This window comes from Arachis hypogaea, chromosome 19 (assembly GCF_003086295.3).
Source record: "Arachis hypogaea cultivar Tifrunner chromosome 19, arahy.Tifrunner.gnm2.J5K5, whole genome shotgun sequence".
NCBI classification, from domain to species: Eukaryota; Viridiplantae; Streptophyta; class Magnoliopsida; order Fabales; family Fabaceae; genus Arachis; species Arachis hypogaea.
Window position 1 is genome coordinate 106010832 of NC_092054.1, and position 16410 is coordinate 106027241.

The 16410-nt window shown below is 38.3% G+C and overlaps 1 non-coding gene across 1 annotated transcript; it reads right to left on the reverse strand.

The window, feature by feature from the left end:
* Positions 1 to 15900: 15900 nt before the first annotated feature.
* On the reverse strand, positions 15901 to 16008 carry LOC112780737 (small nucleolar RNA R71). The gene has a single exon (XR_003191553.1). It is a non-coding gene; the product is annotated as a small nucleolar RNA R71 (small nucleolar RNA).
* Positions 16009 to 16410: the final 402 nt, after the last annotated feature.

The following is a 16410-nucleotide window of genomic DNA, read 5'->3' on the forward strand; positions in this document are numbered from 1 at the left end:
TCCCTGAATCTCCATAGCCCATCCTGATCCTCTGACACTCTCCACCGCTTTCCTTGCTCAATAGTTGGGAACACCTTCGGTAACACATTATCGTTTTCATGAGCCTTTAGGAGTTCAGATTTAAAGTCACTTGAGATCTGCAATCGACTGAAACATAGAGTGCCAGATACTTCTTGCCCACTGGTGCACAAAAATTGTGATTACACTTTAATTATGTAAAATTCATCGCTCTTTTCTTTCCCTGGTAATGGTGCCAAAAACATGATGCCAATACCATGGTTCACAACTTCGCACAACTAACCAGCAAGTGCACTAGGTCGTCCAAGTAATACCTTACGTTAGTAAGGGTCGAATCCCACGGAGATTGTTGCTATGAAGCAAGCTATGGTCACCTTGTAAATCTCAGTCAGGCGGATATAAAATAGTAATGGGGTTTTCGAAATTAATAAAATAGGGATAGAAATATTTATGTAAATCATTGGTGAGAATTTCAGATAAGCGAATAGAGATGCTTTCGTTCCTCTGAACCTCTGCTTTCCTGCTATCTTCATCCAATTAGTCTTACTCCTTTCCATGGCTGGCTTTATGTGATACATCACCACTGTCAATGGCTGCTTTCGGTCTTCTCTCAGGAAAATGATCCAAATGCCCTGTCACGGCACGGCTAATTGTCTGGAGGCATCACCCTTGTCAATGGTTTCATCCTATCCTCTCAGTGAAAATGGTCAACGCACCCTGTCACGGCACGGCTATTCATCTGTCGGTTCTCGATCATGCTGGAATAGGATTTACTATCCTTTTGCGTCTGTCACTACGCCCGGCAATCGCGAGTTTGAAGCTCATCACAGTCATTCAATCATTGAATCCTACTCGGAATACCACAGACAAGGTTTAGACCTTCCGGATTCTCTTGAATGCCGCCATCATTCTAGCTTACACCACGAAGATTCCGATTAAGAGATCTAAGAGATACTCATTCAGTCGAAGGTAGAACGGAAGTGGTTGTCAGGCATGCATTCATAGGGAATGATGATGATTGTCACGTTCATCACATTCAGATTGAAGTGCGAATGAATATCTTAGAAGCGAAATAAGAAGAATTGAATAGAAAGCAGTAGTACTTTGCATTAATCTTTGAGGAACAGCAGAGCTCTACACCTTTATCTATGGAGTGTAGAAACTCTACCGTCAAAAATACATAAGTGAATGAAGTTCATTGGTCTCGGCCCCAGAGGGGAACCGGAGTAACCAAGACTGTGAATACAATGATAAAAAGTTCTATTTATAATAAACTAGTCACTAGGGTTTACAGAAGTAAGTAATTGATGCATAAATCCACTTCCGGGGCCCACTTGGTGTGTGCTTGGGCTGAGCTTGAGTGTTGCACATGTAGAGGTCCTTCTTGGAGTTGAACGCCAGCTTTTGTGCCAGTTTGGGCGTTGAACTCCACTTTGCAGCTTGTTTCTGGCGCTGGACGCCAGAATTGGGCAGAGAATTGGCGTTGAACGCCAGATTGCATCATCTAAACTTGGGCAAAGTATGAACTATTATACATTGCTGGAAAGCCCTGGATATCTAATTTCAAACGCAATTGGAAGCGTGCCATTTTGAGTTCTGTAGCTCCAGAAAATCCACTTTGAGTGCAGGGAGGTCAGAATCCAACAGCATCAGCAGTCCTTCTTCAATCTCTGAATCTGATTTCTGCTCAAGTCCCTCAATTTCTGCCAGAAAATACCTGAAATCACAGAAAAACACACAAACTCCTAGTAAAGTCCAGAAATGTGAATTTAACATAAAAACTAATGAAAACATCCCTAAAAGTAACTAGATTCTACTAAAAACAATACCAAAAAGCGTATAAATTATCCACTCATCACAACACCAAACTTAAATTGTTGTTTGTCCCCAAGCAACTGAAAATCAAATAGGATAAAAAGAAGAGAATATACTATAAATTCGAAACTATCAATGAATCATAGCTTCAATCATATGAGCGGGACTTATAGCTTTTTGCCTCTTGAATAGTTTTGGCATCTCACTTTATCCCTTGAGGTTCAGAATGATTGGAATCTATAGGAACTCAGAGTTTAGATAGTGTTATTGACTCTCTGATGAGCGGATATTTTATACGCTTTTTGGGGTTAATTTCATATAGTTTTTAGTATGTTTTAGTTAGTTTTTAGTTTATTTCCATTAGTTTTTAGGAAAAATTCATATTTCTGGACTTTACTATGAGTTGTGTGTTTTTCTATAATTTCAGGTATTTTTCTAGCTGAAATTGAAGGAGCTGAGCAAAAATCTGATTCAGGCTGAAAAAGGACTGCTGAAGCTGTTGGATTCTGACCTCCCTGCACTCAAAGTGGATTTTCTGGAGCTACAAAACTTGAAATGGCATGCTTCCGATTGCGTTGGAAAGTAGACATCCAGGGCTTTCCAGCAATATATAATAGTTCATACTTTGCACAAGGATAGACGATGTAAACTGGCGTTCAACGCCAGTTCTCTGCCCAATTCTGGCGTCCAGCGCCAGAAAAGGATCAAAAGCTGGAGTTGAACGCCCAAACTGGCACAAAAACTGGCGTTCAACTCCACAAATGGCCTCTGCTCGTGGATTGCTTAATTCTCAGCTCCAGCACACACCAAGTGGGCCCCAGAAGTGGGCCTCTGCATCATCCATCATAGTTTACTCATTTGTTGTAAACCTAGGCTACTAGTTTAGTATTTAAACAACTTTTAGAGACTTATTTTGGATCTCATGACATTCTAGATCTAAACTTTGTATTCTCTGACGGCATGAGTCTCTAAACCCCATTGTTGGGGGTGAGGAGCTCTGCTGTGTCTCGATGAATTAATGCAAGTATTTCTGTTTTCGATTCAAACACGCTTGTTTCTCTCTAAGATGTTCATTCGCGCTTAACTGTGATGGAGGTGATGATCTGTGACACTCATCACCTTCCTCAAATCATGAACGTGTGCCTGACAACCACCTCCGTTCTATATACGATTGAATGAGCATCTCTTAGATTCCTTAATCAGAATCTCCGTGGTATAAGCTAGAACTGATGGCGGCATTCATGAGAATCCGGAAAGTCTAAACCTTGTCTGTGGTATTCCGAGTAGGATTCAAGGATTGAATGACTGTGACGAGCTTCAAACTCCTGAAGGCTGGGCGTTAGTGACAGACGCAAAAGGATAGTAATTCCTATTCCAACCGGATCGAGAACCAACCGGTGATTAGCCGTGCTGTGACAGAGCGCGTGAGCGTAGTTTTCACTGGAAGGATGGAAGGTAGCCATTGACAACGGTGATCCACCAACACACAGCTTGCCATAGGAAGACGTGCGTGCGTGAACAAGAAGACAGAAGAAAGCAGAGATTCAGAAGACAAAGCATCTCCAAAACTCCAACATATTCTCCATTACTGCATAACAAGTAACCTTTAATCCATGCTCTATTGTTTAGTTGCAATTCAACTGATAAACATAATTGACTTCCTGACTAAGATTTACAAGATAACCATAGATTGCTTCAAACCAACAATTTCCGTGGCATTCGACCCTTACTCCCGTGAGGTATTACTTGGACAACCCAGTGCACTTGCTGGTCAGTGGTACGAGTTGTGAAAAGTGTGATTCATATTTCGTGCACCACTCTCCTAGTTCAGTATGATGATTCTTGAACACAGCTATTTTATGAGTCTTGGCCGTGGCCCTAAGCACTTTGTTTTCCGGTATTACCACCGGATACATAAATGCCACAGACACATAATTGGGTGAACCTTTTCAGATTGTGACTCAGCTTTGCTAAAGTCCCCAATTAGAGGTGTCCAGGGTTCTTAAGCACACTCTTTTTTTTTTGCTTTGGACCTTGACTTTAACCGCTCAGTCTCAAGTTTTCACTTGACACCTTCACGCCACAAGCACATGGTTAGGGACAGCTTGGTTTAGCCGCTTAAACCAGGATTTTATTCCTTTAGGCCCTCCTATCCACTGATGCTCAAAGCCTTGGGATCCTTTTTATTTGCCCTTGCCTTTTGGTTTTAAGGGTTACTGGCTTTTTGCTCTTGCCTCTTGGTTTTAAGAGCTTTTGGCTTTTTCTGCTTGCTTTTTCTTTTTCTTTCTATTTTTTTTTCGCCTAATTTTTTTTCTTTTTTTTCTGCAAGCTTTGTTCTTTGCTGCTTTTTCTTGCTTCAAGAATCATTTTTTATGATTTTTCAGATTATCAAATAACATGTCTCCTAGTCATCATTCTTTCAAGAGCCAACATATTTAATATTCATGAACAACAACTTCAAAAGACATATGCACTGTTCAAGCATACATTCAGAAAATAAGAAGCATTGTCACCACATCAATATAATTAAGCTAAGTTCAAGGATAAATTCGAAACTCATGTACTTCTTGTTCTTTTGAATTAAAACATTTTTCATTTAAGAGAGGCGATGGATTCAGAGGACATTCATAACTTTAAGACAATGTTACTAACTACTAATGATCATGTAATGAAAACACAAACATAGATAAGCACATAACATAGAAAAGGAAAAACAGAAGAAATAAGAACAAGGAATGAATCCACCTTAGTGATGGTGGCGTTTCCTTCTTGAGGAACCAATGATGTCCTTGAGCTCTTCTATGTCTCTTCCTTGTCTTTGTTGCTCCTCCCTCATTGCTTTTTGATCTTCTCTTATTTCATGGAGCATGATGGAGTGCTCTTGATGTTCCACCCTTAATTGTCCCATGTTGGCACTTAATTCTCCTAGGGAGGTGTTGATTTGCTCCCAATAATTTTGCGGAGGAAAATGCATTTGAGGCATCTCCGGGATCTCATGGTGATGAGCTTCCTGCGCCTCTTGAGCTCCATGAATGGGCTCTCTTGCTTGCTCCATCTTTTTCTTAGTGATGGGCTTCTCTTCCTTAATAGGAATGTCTCCTTCTATGAAAGCTCCAGCTGAGTAACATAGATGGCAGATAAGATGAGGAAAAGCTAGCCTTGCCATGGGGGATGATTTTTCGGCTATTTTGTAGAGTTCATTAGAGATGACTTCATGAACTTCTATTTTCTCTCCAGTCATGATGCTATGAATCATGATGGCCCGATCCACAGTAACTTCAGATCGGTTGCTAGTGGGAATGATTGAGCATTGAATGAACTCTAACCATCCTCTAGCCACAGGCTTGAGGTCCAATCTTCTTAGTTAAACCGGCTTGCCTTTGGAGTCAATCTTCCATTGAGCTCCTTCCACACATATGTCCATAAGGACTTGGTCCAACCTTTGATTAAAGTTGACCCTTCTAGTGTAGGGGCGTTCATCTCCTTGCATCATGGGCAAGTTAAACGCCAACCTCACATTCTCCGGACTAAAATCTAAGTATTTCCCCCGAACCATTGTAACATAGTTCTTTGGATCCGGGTTCTTACTTTGATCATGGTTCTTGGTGATCCATGCATTGGCATAGAACTCTTGAACCATTAAGATGCTGACTTGTTGGATGGGATTTGTTAGAACTTCCCAACCTCTTCTTTGAATTTCATGTCGGATCTCCAGATACTCATTTCTTTTGAGTTTGAAAGGGACCTCAGGGATCACCTTCTTCTTGGCCACAACATCATAGAAGTGGTCTTGATGGGCTTTAGAGATGAACCTTTCCATCTCCCATGACTCGGAGGTGGAAGCTTTTATCTTCCCTTTCCCCTTTCTAGAGGATTCTCCGGTCTTAGGTGCCATCAATGGTAATGGAAAAACAAAAAAGCTTATGCTTTTACCATACCAAACTTAGAATTTTGCTCGCCCTCGAGTAAGAGAAGAAAGAATAGATGATGAAGAAGAAGAAAATATGAAGAAGTGGGGTGAAGTGTGTTTCGGCCAAGTAGAGAGGAGAGGGTTGTGTTGTGTGAAAATGAGGAAGAATGGAGGGCTATATATAGGGGAGGGAGGGGGGTTAAGGGTCGGCCATTTAGGGTGGGTTTGGGTGGGAAATTGGTTTTGAATTTTGAAGGTAGGTGGAGTTTATGAGGTAGGTTTATGGGGAAGAGTGGATGGATGTGAGTGGTGAAGAGGTGATGGGGAAGATGGATTGAGGTGATTGGTGAAGGGTTTTGGGGAAGAGTGTTTATGGAATTATGTGAAAGAGGGATGAGAAGAAGTGAGTGGAGGTAGGTGGGGATCCTGTGGGGTCCACAGATCCTGAGGTGATCCTGTGGGGTCCACAGATCCTGAGGTGTTCAAGGAATTACAACCTTGCACCAAATTAGGAATGTAAAATGCCCTTGTACACAACTCTGGGCGTTCAGCGCCAGGTTGGTGCCCATTTTGGGCGTTCAACACCCATTTACTGGCCATTTCTGGCGTTGAACGCCAGAACCATGCTTGTTCTAGGCGTTCAGCGCCCAGACACTGCCCATTTTGGGCGTTCAGCGCCAGAACCATGCTCTGTTCTGGCGTTGAACGCCAGACAGATGCTCCTCCAGGGTGTGATTTTTCTTCTGCTCTTTTTGATTCCATTTTCAATTTTTATATTTATTTTGTGACTCCACATGATCATGAACCTACAAAGACATATAACTAAGAAAAATATAGTTAGAGAAAAATTGGGTTGCCTCCCAACAAGCGCTTCTTTAATGTCAATAGCTTGACAGTGGGCTCTCATGGAGCCTCACAGATGTTCAGAGCATTGTTGAGACTCTCCAACACCAAACTTAGAGTTTGGATATGGGAGTTCAACACCAAACTTAGAGTTTGACTGTGGGGGCTTTGTTTGACTCTGCTTTAAGAGAAGCTTTTTCTGCTTCCTCTCCATGGATGCAGAGAGAGATCCTTGAGTTGTAAACACAAGGTTGTCCTCATTCACTTGAAGGATTAATTCTCCTCTGTCCACATCAATCACAGCTCTTGCTGTGGCTAGGAAAGGTCTTCTTAGGATGATGGATTCATCCTCTTCCTTTCCAGTATCCAGGACTATGAAATCAGCAGGGATGTAAAGGCCTTTAACCTTTACTAACACGTCCTCTACTTGTCCATAAGCCTGTTTTCTTAAATTGTCTGCCATCTCTAATGAGATTTTAGCAGCTTGCACCCCATAGATTCCCAATTTCTCTATTACAGAGAGGGGCATGAGGTTTATTCCTAAACCAAGGTCACACAGAGCCTTAAAGATCATAGTGCCTATGGTACAAGGTATTATGAACTTTCCAGGATCCTGTTTCTTCTGAGGCAATGTCAGTTGATCCAGATCACTTAGTTCATTGATGAACAAGGGAGGTTCATCTTCCCAAGTTTCAATGCCAAATAATTTGGCATTCAGCTTCATGATTACACCAAGGAACTTGGCAGCTTGTTCTTCAGTGACATCATCATTCTCTTCAGAAGAGGAATACTCATCAGAGCTCATGAAGGGCATAAAGAGGTTCAATGGAATCTCTATGGTCTCTAGATGAGCCTCAAAGTCCTTTGGTTCCTCAGAGGGAAGCTCCTTATTGATCACTGGACGTCCCAGGAGGTCTTCCTCCTTGGGATTCACGTCCTCCTCTCCTTCTTTGGGTTCGGCCATGGTGCTTATGTCAATGGCCTTGCACTCTCCATTTGGATTCTCTTCTGTATTGCTTGGGAGAGTACTAGGAGGGATTTCAGTGATCCTTTTACTTAGCTGGCCCACTTGTGCTTCCAAATTTCTAATGGAAGACCTTGTTTCATTCATGAAACTCACGGTGGCCTTAGATAGATCAGAGACTAAGTTTGCTAAATTAAAGGTATTTTGTTCAGAGTTCTCTGTCTGTTGCTGAGTGGATGATGGAAAAGGCTTGCTATTGCTAAACCTGTTTCTTCCACCATTATTAAAGCCTTGTTGAGGCTTTTGATCCTTCCATGAGAAATTTGGATGATTTCTCCATGATGAGTTATAGGTGTTTCCATAAGGTTCACCTAAGTAATTCACCTCTGCTATTGCAGGGTTCTCAGGATCATAAGCTTCTTCTTCAGGAGAAGCCTCTTGAGTACTGTTGGATACAGCTTGCATTCCATTCAGACTCTGAGAAATCATATTGACTTGCTGAGTCAATATTTTGTTCTGAGCCAATATGGCATTCAGAGTATCAACTTCAAGAACTCCCTTCTTCATATGCGTCCCATTACTCACAGGATTCCTCTCAGAAGTGTACATGAACTGGTTATTAGCAACCATATCAATGAGTTCTTGAGCTTCTGCAGGCATTTTCTTTAGGTGAATGGATCCACCTGCAGAAGTATCCAATGACATCTTTGATGACTCAGATAAACCATCATAGAATATATCCAGGATGGTCCATTCTGAAAGCATGTCTGAAGGACACTTTTTGGTCAGCTGTTTGTATCTTTCCCAAGCTTCATAGAGGGATTCACCATCTTTTTGTTTGAAGGTTTGAACATCCACTCTAAGCTTGCTCAGCTTTTGAGGAGGAAAGAACTTGGCTAAGAAAGCCGTGACCAGCTTATCCCAAGAGTTCAGGCTGTCTTTGGGTTGAGAGTCCAACCATATTCTAGCTCTGTCTCTTACAGCAAAAGGGAAAAGCATGAGCCTGTAGACTTCAGGATCTACTCCATTAGTCTTAACAGTATCACATATCTGCAAGAATTCAGTTAAGAACTGAAAAGGATCTTCAGATGGAAGTCCATGAAACTTGCAGTTCTGCTGCATCAGAGAAACTAATTGAGGTTTTCAGCTCAAAGTTGTTTGCTCCAATGGCAGGAATGGAGATGCTTCTTCCATGTAAATTGGAATTAGGTGCAGTAAAGTCACCAAGCATCCTCCTTGCATTATTATTATTTTCGGCTGCCATCTCCTCTTCCTGTTCGAAAATTTCTGAAAGGTTATCTCTGGATTGTTGTAATTTAGCTTCTCTTAATTTTCTCTTCAGAGTCCTTTCAGGTTCTGGATCTGCTTCAACAAGAATGTTCTTGTCCTTGCTCCTGCTCATATGACAAAGAAGAGGGCACAAAGAAAATAATAATAATAATATGGATCCTTTATATCACAGTATAGAGGTCCTTGTGTTAGTAGAAGAAAAGAAGAAGAAAATCTGAACTCAGAGAGAGAGAGAGGGTTCGGATTTTTGGTGATGTGAGGAAGAGATGTTAGTAGATGAATAAATAAATAGAAGGAGATGAGGGAGAAGGATTTTCGAAAATAATTTTTGAAAAAGAGAAAGTGATTTTCGAAAATAGTTTTTGAAAAAGGTTAGTAGTAATTTTCGAAAATTCAAAATAAAAAATATAATTAGTTAATTAAAAAGAAATTTTGAAAAAGAGGGAGATATTTTCGAAAATTAGAGAGAGAGAGAGAGTTAGTTAGGTAGTTTTGAAAAAGGTAGGAAACAAACAAAGAGTTAGTTAGTTGATTGAAACAAATTTTGAAAAGATAAGAGGTTAGGAAGTTAGAAAAGATATTTTGAAATCAAATTTTTGAAAAAGATAAGATAAGAAGATATTTTTGAAAAGATATGATAGAAATTAGTTTTTGAAAAAGATTTGATTTTTTTTTTAAAATCACAATTAATGACTTGATTCACAAGAAATCACAAGATATGATTCTAGAACTTAAAGTTTGAATCTTTCTTAACAAGTAAGAAACAAACTTAAAATTTTTGAATCAAAACATTAATTGTTATTGTTATTTTCGAAAATTTGATATAAAAATGAGAAAAAGATTTTTTGAAAAATATTTCTGGAATTTTCGAAAATAACTAAGAAATTTGAAAAAGATTTGATTTTTTGAAAAAGATTTTGAAAAAGATAAGATTTTCAAATTGAAAATTTGATTTGACTTCATAAGAAACAACTTGATTTTGAAAATTTTTGAAAAAGTCAATCCAAATTTTCGAATTTGATGAGAGAAAAAGGGAAAGATATTTTTTTTTATTTTTGAATTTTTATGATGAGAGAGAAAAACAAGAAAAATGATGCAATGCATGAATGTTATGGATCAAAACAATGAATGCATGCAAGAATGCTATGAATGTCAAGATGAATACCAAGAACACTATGAAGATCATGATGAACATCAAGAACACATTTTTGAAAAATTTTTAATGCAAAGAAAACATGCACGACACCAAACTTAGAATTCTTTAATGCTTAGACACTAAGAATCCAAGAATGCATATGAAAAACAAGAAAAGACACAAAACATGCAAATGCAAAGATCAAACAAGAAGGCTTACCAAGAACAACTTGAAGATCATGAAGAACACTATGAATGCATGATTATTTTCGAAAAAATGCAAGATGCACATGCAATTGACACCAAACTTATAACATGACTCAAGACTCAAACAAGAACACAAAAAATATTTTTGATTTTTATGATTTTCTAATTTTTTTGTATTTTTTTTCGAAAATTATTTGAAAAACAAAAATAAGGATTTCAAATTCTTTAATATGAATTCCAGGAATCTTGTGCTCTTTAGTCTAAAGCTCCAATCAAAGGGTCAGACATGGCTTTATAGCCAGTCAAGCTTTAGAATGGCTTTACATCCATTGAGGTGATTAGTTGAAGACCAATCCCAAAGGAGTTTGGGTATGGCTTTTCAGCCAGATAGGATTCAACATGTTACCATGAAACTCTAGAATTCATTCTTGAAAGTTTTGAAGCCATAGAATAATTTATTTTTGAAAACATTATTTTTATTATATTTTTGAAAACTTTTTTTTTTCGAAAAAAAAAGAAAAATTTTGAAAGATTTTTGAAAAATTTTTGAAAACAAAACAAAAAGAAAATTACCTAATCTGAGCAACAAGATGAACCGTCAGTTGTCCAAACTCGAACAATCCCCGGCAACGGCGCCAAAAACTTGGTGCGCAGAAATTGTGATTACACTTTAATTATGTAAAATTCATCGCTCTTTTCTTTCCCTGGTAATGGCGCCAAAAACATGATGCCAATACCACGGTTCAGAACTTCGCACAACTAACCAGCAAGTGCACTGGGTCATCCAAGTAATACCTTACGTGAGTAAGGGTCGAATCCCACGGAGATTGTTGGTATGAAGCAAGCTATGGACACCTTGTAAATCTCAGTCAGGCGGATATAAAATAGTAATGGGGTTTTCGAAATTAATAAAATAGCGATAGAAATACTTATGTAAATCATTGGTGAGAATTTCAGATAAGCGAATAGAGATGCTTTCGTTCCTCTGAACCTCTGCTTTCCTGCTATCTTCATCCAATCAGTCTTACTCCTTTCCATGGCTGGCTTTATGTGATACATCACCACTGTCAATGGCTACTTTCGGTTTTCTCTCGGGAAAATGATCCAAATGCCCTGTCACGGCACGGCTAATCGTCTGGAGGCATCACCCTTGTCAATGGTTTCATCCTATCCTCTCAGTGAAAATGGTCAACGCACCTTGTCACGACACGGCTATTCATCTGTCGGTTCTCGATCATGCTGGAATAGGATTTACTATCCTTTTGCGTCTGTCACTACGCCCGGCAATCGCGAGTTTGAAGCTCGTCACAGTCATTCAATCATTGAATCCTACTCGGAATACCACAGACAAGGTTTAGACCTTCCGGATTCTCTTGAATGCCGCCATCATTCTAGCTTACACCACGAAGATTCCGATTAAGAGATCTAAGAGATACTCATTCAGTCGAAGGTAGAACGGAAGTGGTTGTCAGGCACGCGTTCATAGGAAATGATGATGATTGTCACGTTCATCACATTCAGGTTGAAGTGCGAATGAATATCTTAGAAGCGAAATAAGAAGAATTGAATAGAAAACAGTAGTACTTTTGATGAGTGGATAATTTATACGCTTTTTGACATTGTTTTTAGTATGTTTTTAGTAGGATCTAGTTACTTTTAGGGATGTTTTCATTAGTTTTTATGTTAAATTCACATTTCTGGACTTTACTATGAGTTTGTGTGTTTTTCTGTGATTTCAGGTATTTTCTGGCTGAAATTGAGGGACTTGAGCAGAAATCAGATTCAGAGGTTGAAGAAGGACTGCTGATGCTGTTGGATTCTGATCTCCCTGCACTCAAAGTGGATTTTTTGGAGCTACAGAACTCGAAATGGCGCGCTTCCAATTGCGTTGGAAAGTAGACATCCAGGGCTTTCCAGCAATATATAATAGTTCATACTTTGGCCAGGAATTGACGACGTAAACTGGCGTTCAACGCCAGCCTTCTGCCCAAATCTGGCGTCCAGCGCCAGAAAAGGATCCAAAACCAGAGTTGAACGCCCAAACTGGCACAAAAACTGGCGTTCAACTCCACAAATGGCCTCTGCATGTGCAACACTTAAGCTCAGCCCAAACACACACCAAGTGGGCCCCGGAAGTGGATTTATACATCAAATACTTACTCATGTAAACCCTAGTAGCTAGTTTATTATAAATAGGACCTCTTACTATTGTATTAGGCATCTTTGGATTACCTTATGATTCTTTGATCACGTTTTAGGGGGCTGGCCATCTCGGCCATGCCTGGACCTTCACTTATGTATTTTCAACGGTAGAGTTTCTACACTCCATAGATTAAGGTGTGGAGCTCTGCTGTTCCTCAAAGATTAATGCAAAGTACTACTGTTTTCTATTCAATTCATCTTATTTCGCTTCTAAGATATCCATTCGCACCCAAGAACGTGATGAAGGTGATGATTATGTGTGACGCTCATCACCATCTCCCTTATGAACGCGTGCCTGACAAACACTTCTGTTCTACATGAATTAAGCTAGAATGAATATCTCTTAGATCTCCTAACCAGAATCTTTGTGGCGTAAGCTAGAATGATGGCGGCATTCAAGAGAATCCGGAAGGTCTAAACCTTGTCTGTGGTATTCCGAGTAGGATTCAATGATTGAATGACTGTGACGAGCTCCGAACTCGCGATTGCAGGGCGTTAGTGACAGACGCAAAAGGATAGTAAATCCTATTCCAGCATGATCGAGAACCGACAGATGAGTAGCCGTGCCGTGACAGGGTGCGTGAGCATATTATTCACTGAGAGGATAAGATGAAGCCATTGACAAGGGTGATGCCTCCAGACGATTAGCCGTGCCGTGACAGGGCATTGGATCATTTTCCCGTGAGATGACCGAAAGTAGCCATTGACAGTGGTGATGTATCACATAAAGCCAGCCATGGAAAGGAGTAAGACTGATTGGATGAAGATAGCAGGAAAGCAGAGGTTCAGAGGAACGAAAAGCATCTCCATTCGCTTATCTGAAATCCCTGCCAATGAATCTACATAAGTATCTCTATCCCTTTTATTGTTTATTTTAATCTAATAAAGTATCATGTTTAAATCCGCCTGACTGAGATTTGCAAGGTGACCATAGCTTGCTTCATACCAACAATCTCCGTGGGATTCGACCCTTACTCACGTAAGGTATTACTTGGATGACCCGTGCACTTGCTGGTTAGTTGTATCGAAGTTGTGACAATTATGAATTAAGATCAGAGCACCAAGCTTTGGAGCCATTACCAGGATTTGTTCGAGCCTGGAGATCACAATTTCGTGCACCAAGTTTTTGGCGCCGTTGCCGAGGATTGTTCGAGTTTGGACAACTGACGGTTCATCTTGTTGCTCAGATTAGGTAATTTTCTTTTTGTTTTGTTTTCAAAAATTTTTCAAAAATCTTTCAAAAATTCTTCTTTGTTTTCGAAAAAAAAAAAGTTTTCAAAAAAAAAAAGAAAAAAAATGTTTTCAAAAATAAATTATTCTATGGCTTCAAAATTTTTAAGAATGAATTCTAGTGTTTCATGAAATATGTTGAATCATATCTGGCTGTAAAGCCATACCCAAACTACTTTGGGATTGGTATTCAACTAATCACTCCAGCCCATGTAATTATATGTTAAAACCAGACCCTTTGATTGGAGCTTTAAGACTAACATGGCAAGATTCCTGGATTTCATATTAAAAATTTTGGAATCCTTATTTTTCCTTTTTCTAAATAATTTTTTTGAAAAATATAAAATAAAAATCCAAAAAATTAGAAAATCATAAAAATCAAAAATATTTTTGTGTTTCTTGTTTGAGTCTTGAGTCATGTTATAAGTTTGGTGTCAATTGCATATGCATCTTGCATTTTTTCGAAAATATCATGCATTAATAGTGTTCTTCATGATCTTCAAGTTGTTCTTGGTAAGTCTTCTTGCTTGATCTTGATGATTTTTTTTTGTTTTGTGTCTTTTATTGTTTTTCATATGCATTCTTGAATTCTTAGTGTCTAAGCATTAAAGAATTCTAAGTTTGGTGTCTTGCATGTTTTCTTTGCATTAAAAATTTTTCAAAATTATGTTCTTGATGTTCATCTTGACATTCATAGTGTTCTTGGTGTTCATCTTGACATTCATAGCATTCTTGCATGCATCACATGTTTTGATCTAAAAATTTCATGCATTGCATAATTTTCATGTTTTTCATAAAAATTTCAAAAATCAAAAAAATATCTTTCCCTTTTTCTCTCATCAAATTCGAAAATTGAGTTGACTTTTTCAAAAATTTTTAAAAATCAAAGTTGTTTCTTATGAGTCAAATCAAATTTTCAATTTGAAAATCTTATCTTTTTCAAAATCTTTTTCAAAAATCAAATCTTTTTCAAATTTCTTAGTTATTTTCGAAAATTCCAAAAATATTTTTCAAAAATCTTTTTCTTATTTTTATACCAAATTTTCGAAAATAACATAAACAATTAATGTTTTGATTAAAAAATTTGAAGTTTGTTACTTACTTGTTAAGAAAGATTCAAACTTTAAGTTCTAGAATCATATCTTGTGATTTCTTATGAATCAAGTCATTAATTGTGATTTTAAAAATCAAATCTTTTTCAAAACTAATTTCTATCATATCTTTTCAAAAATATCTTCTTATCTTATCTTTTTCAAAAAGTTGGTTTCAAAATATCTTCTCTAACTTCCTATCTTCTTATCTTTTCAAAATTTGTTTCAACTAACTAACTAACTTTTTGTTTGTTTCTTAACTTTTTCAAAACTACCTAACTAACTCTCTCTCTCTAATTTTCGAAAATATCTCCCTCTTTTTCAAAAATTTCTTTTTAATTAACTAATTATTTTTATTTTCTATTTTTGATTTCAAAAATTTTCGAAAATTACTAACATTTTTCAAAAACCATTTTCGAAAATCACTAACTCTTTTTCAAAATAATTTTCAAAAATTATCCCTCCCTCATCTCATTCTATTTATTCATTCATATCCTAACATCTCATCTCACATATCAAAGCCTCCTCACAGTTGTGTTTCTTCCATTACATTACATTCTTTGTCTCCCCCTCTTTTCCTCCACTCACAAAGGGATCCCTATACTGTGGTATAAAGGATCTCTATTATTATTATCAATTTTCTGGCCATTCTTCCTTGTCATATGAGCAGGAGCAAGGATAAGAACATTCTTGTGGAAGCAGATCCAGAACCTGAAAGGACTCTGAAAAGAAAATTAAGAGAAGCTAAAATACAACAATCCAGAGATAATCTTTCAGAAATTTTCGAACAGGCAGAGGAGATGGCAGCCGAAAATAATAATAATGCAAGGAGAATGCTTGGTGACTTTACTGCACCTAATTCCAATTTACATGGAAGAAGCATCTCCATTCCTGCCATTGGAGCAAACAACTTTGAGCTGAAACCTCAATTAGTTTCTCTGATGCACCAGAACTGCAAGTTTCATGGACTTCCATCTAAAGATCCTTTTCAGTTCTTAACTGAATTCTTGCAGATATGTGATACTGTTAAGACTAATGGAATAGATCCGGAAGTCTACAGGCTCATGCTTTTCCCTTTTGCTATAAGAGACAGAGCTAGATTATGGTTGGATTCTCAACCTAAAGACAGCCTGAACTCTTGGGATAAGCTGGTCACGGCTTTCTTAGCCAAGTACTTTCCTCCTCAAAAGCTGAGCAAGCTTAGAGCTGATGTTCAAACCTTCAGACAGAAAGAAGGTGAATCCCTCTATGAAGCTTGGGAAAGATACAAACAGTTGACCAAAAAGTGTCCTTCTGACATGCTTTCAGAATGGACCATCCTGGATATATTCTATGATGGTTTATCTGAGCTATCAAAAATGTCACTGGACACTTCTGCAGGTGGATCCATTCACCTAAAGAAAACGCCTGCAGAAGCTCAAGAACTCATTGACATGGTTGCTAATAACCAGTTCATGTACACTTCTGAAAGGAATCCTGTAAGTAATGGGACGCCTATGAAGAAGGGAGTTCTTGAGGTTGATACTCTGAATGGCATATTGGCTCAGAATAAAATATTGACTCAGCAAGTCAATATGATCTCTCAGAGTCTGTATGGAATGCAAGCTGCATCCAACAGTACTCAAGAGGCATCTTCTGAAGAAGAAGCCTATGATCCTGAGAACCCTGCAATAGCAGAGGTGAACTACTTAGGTGAACCTTATGGA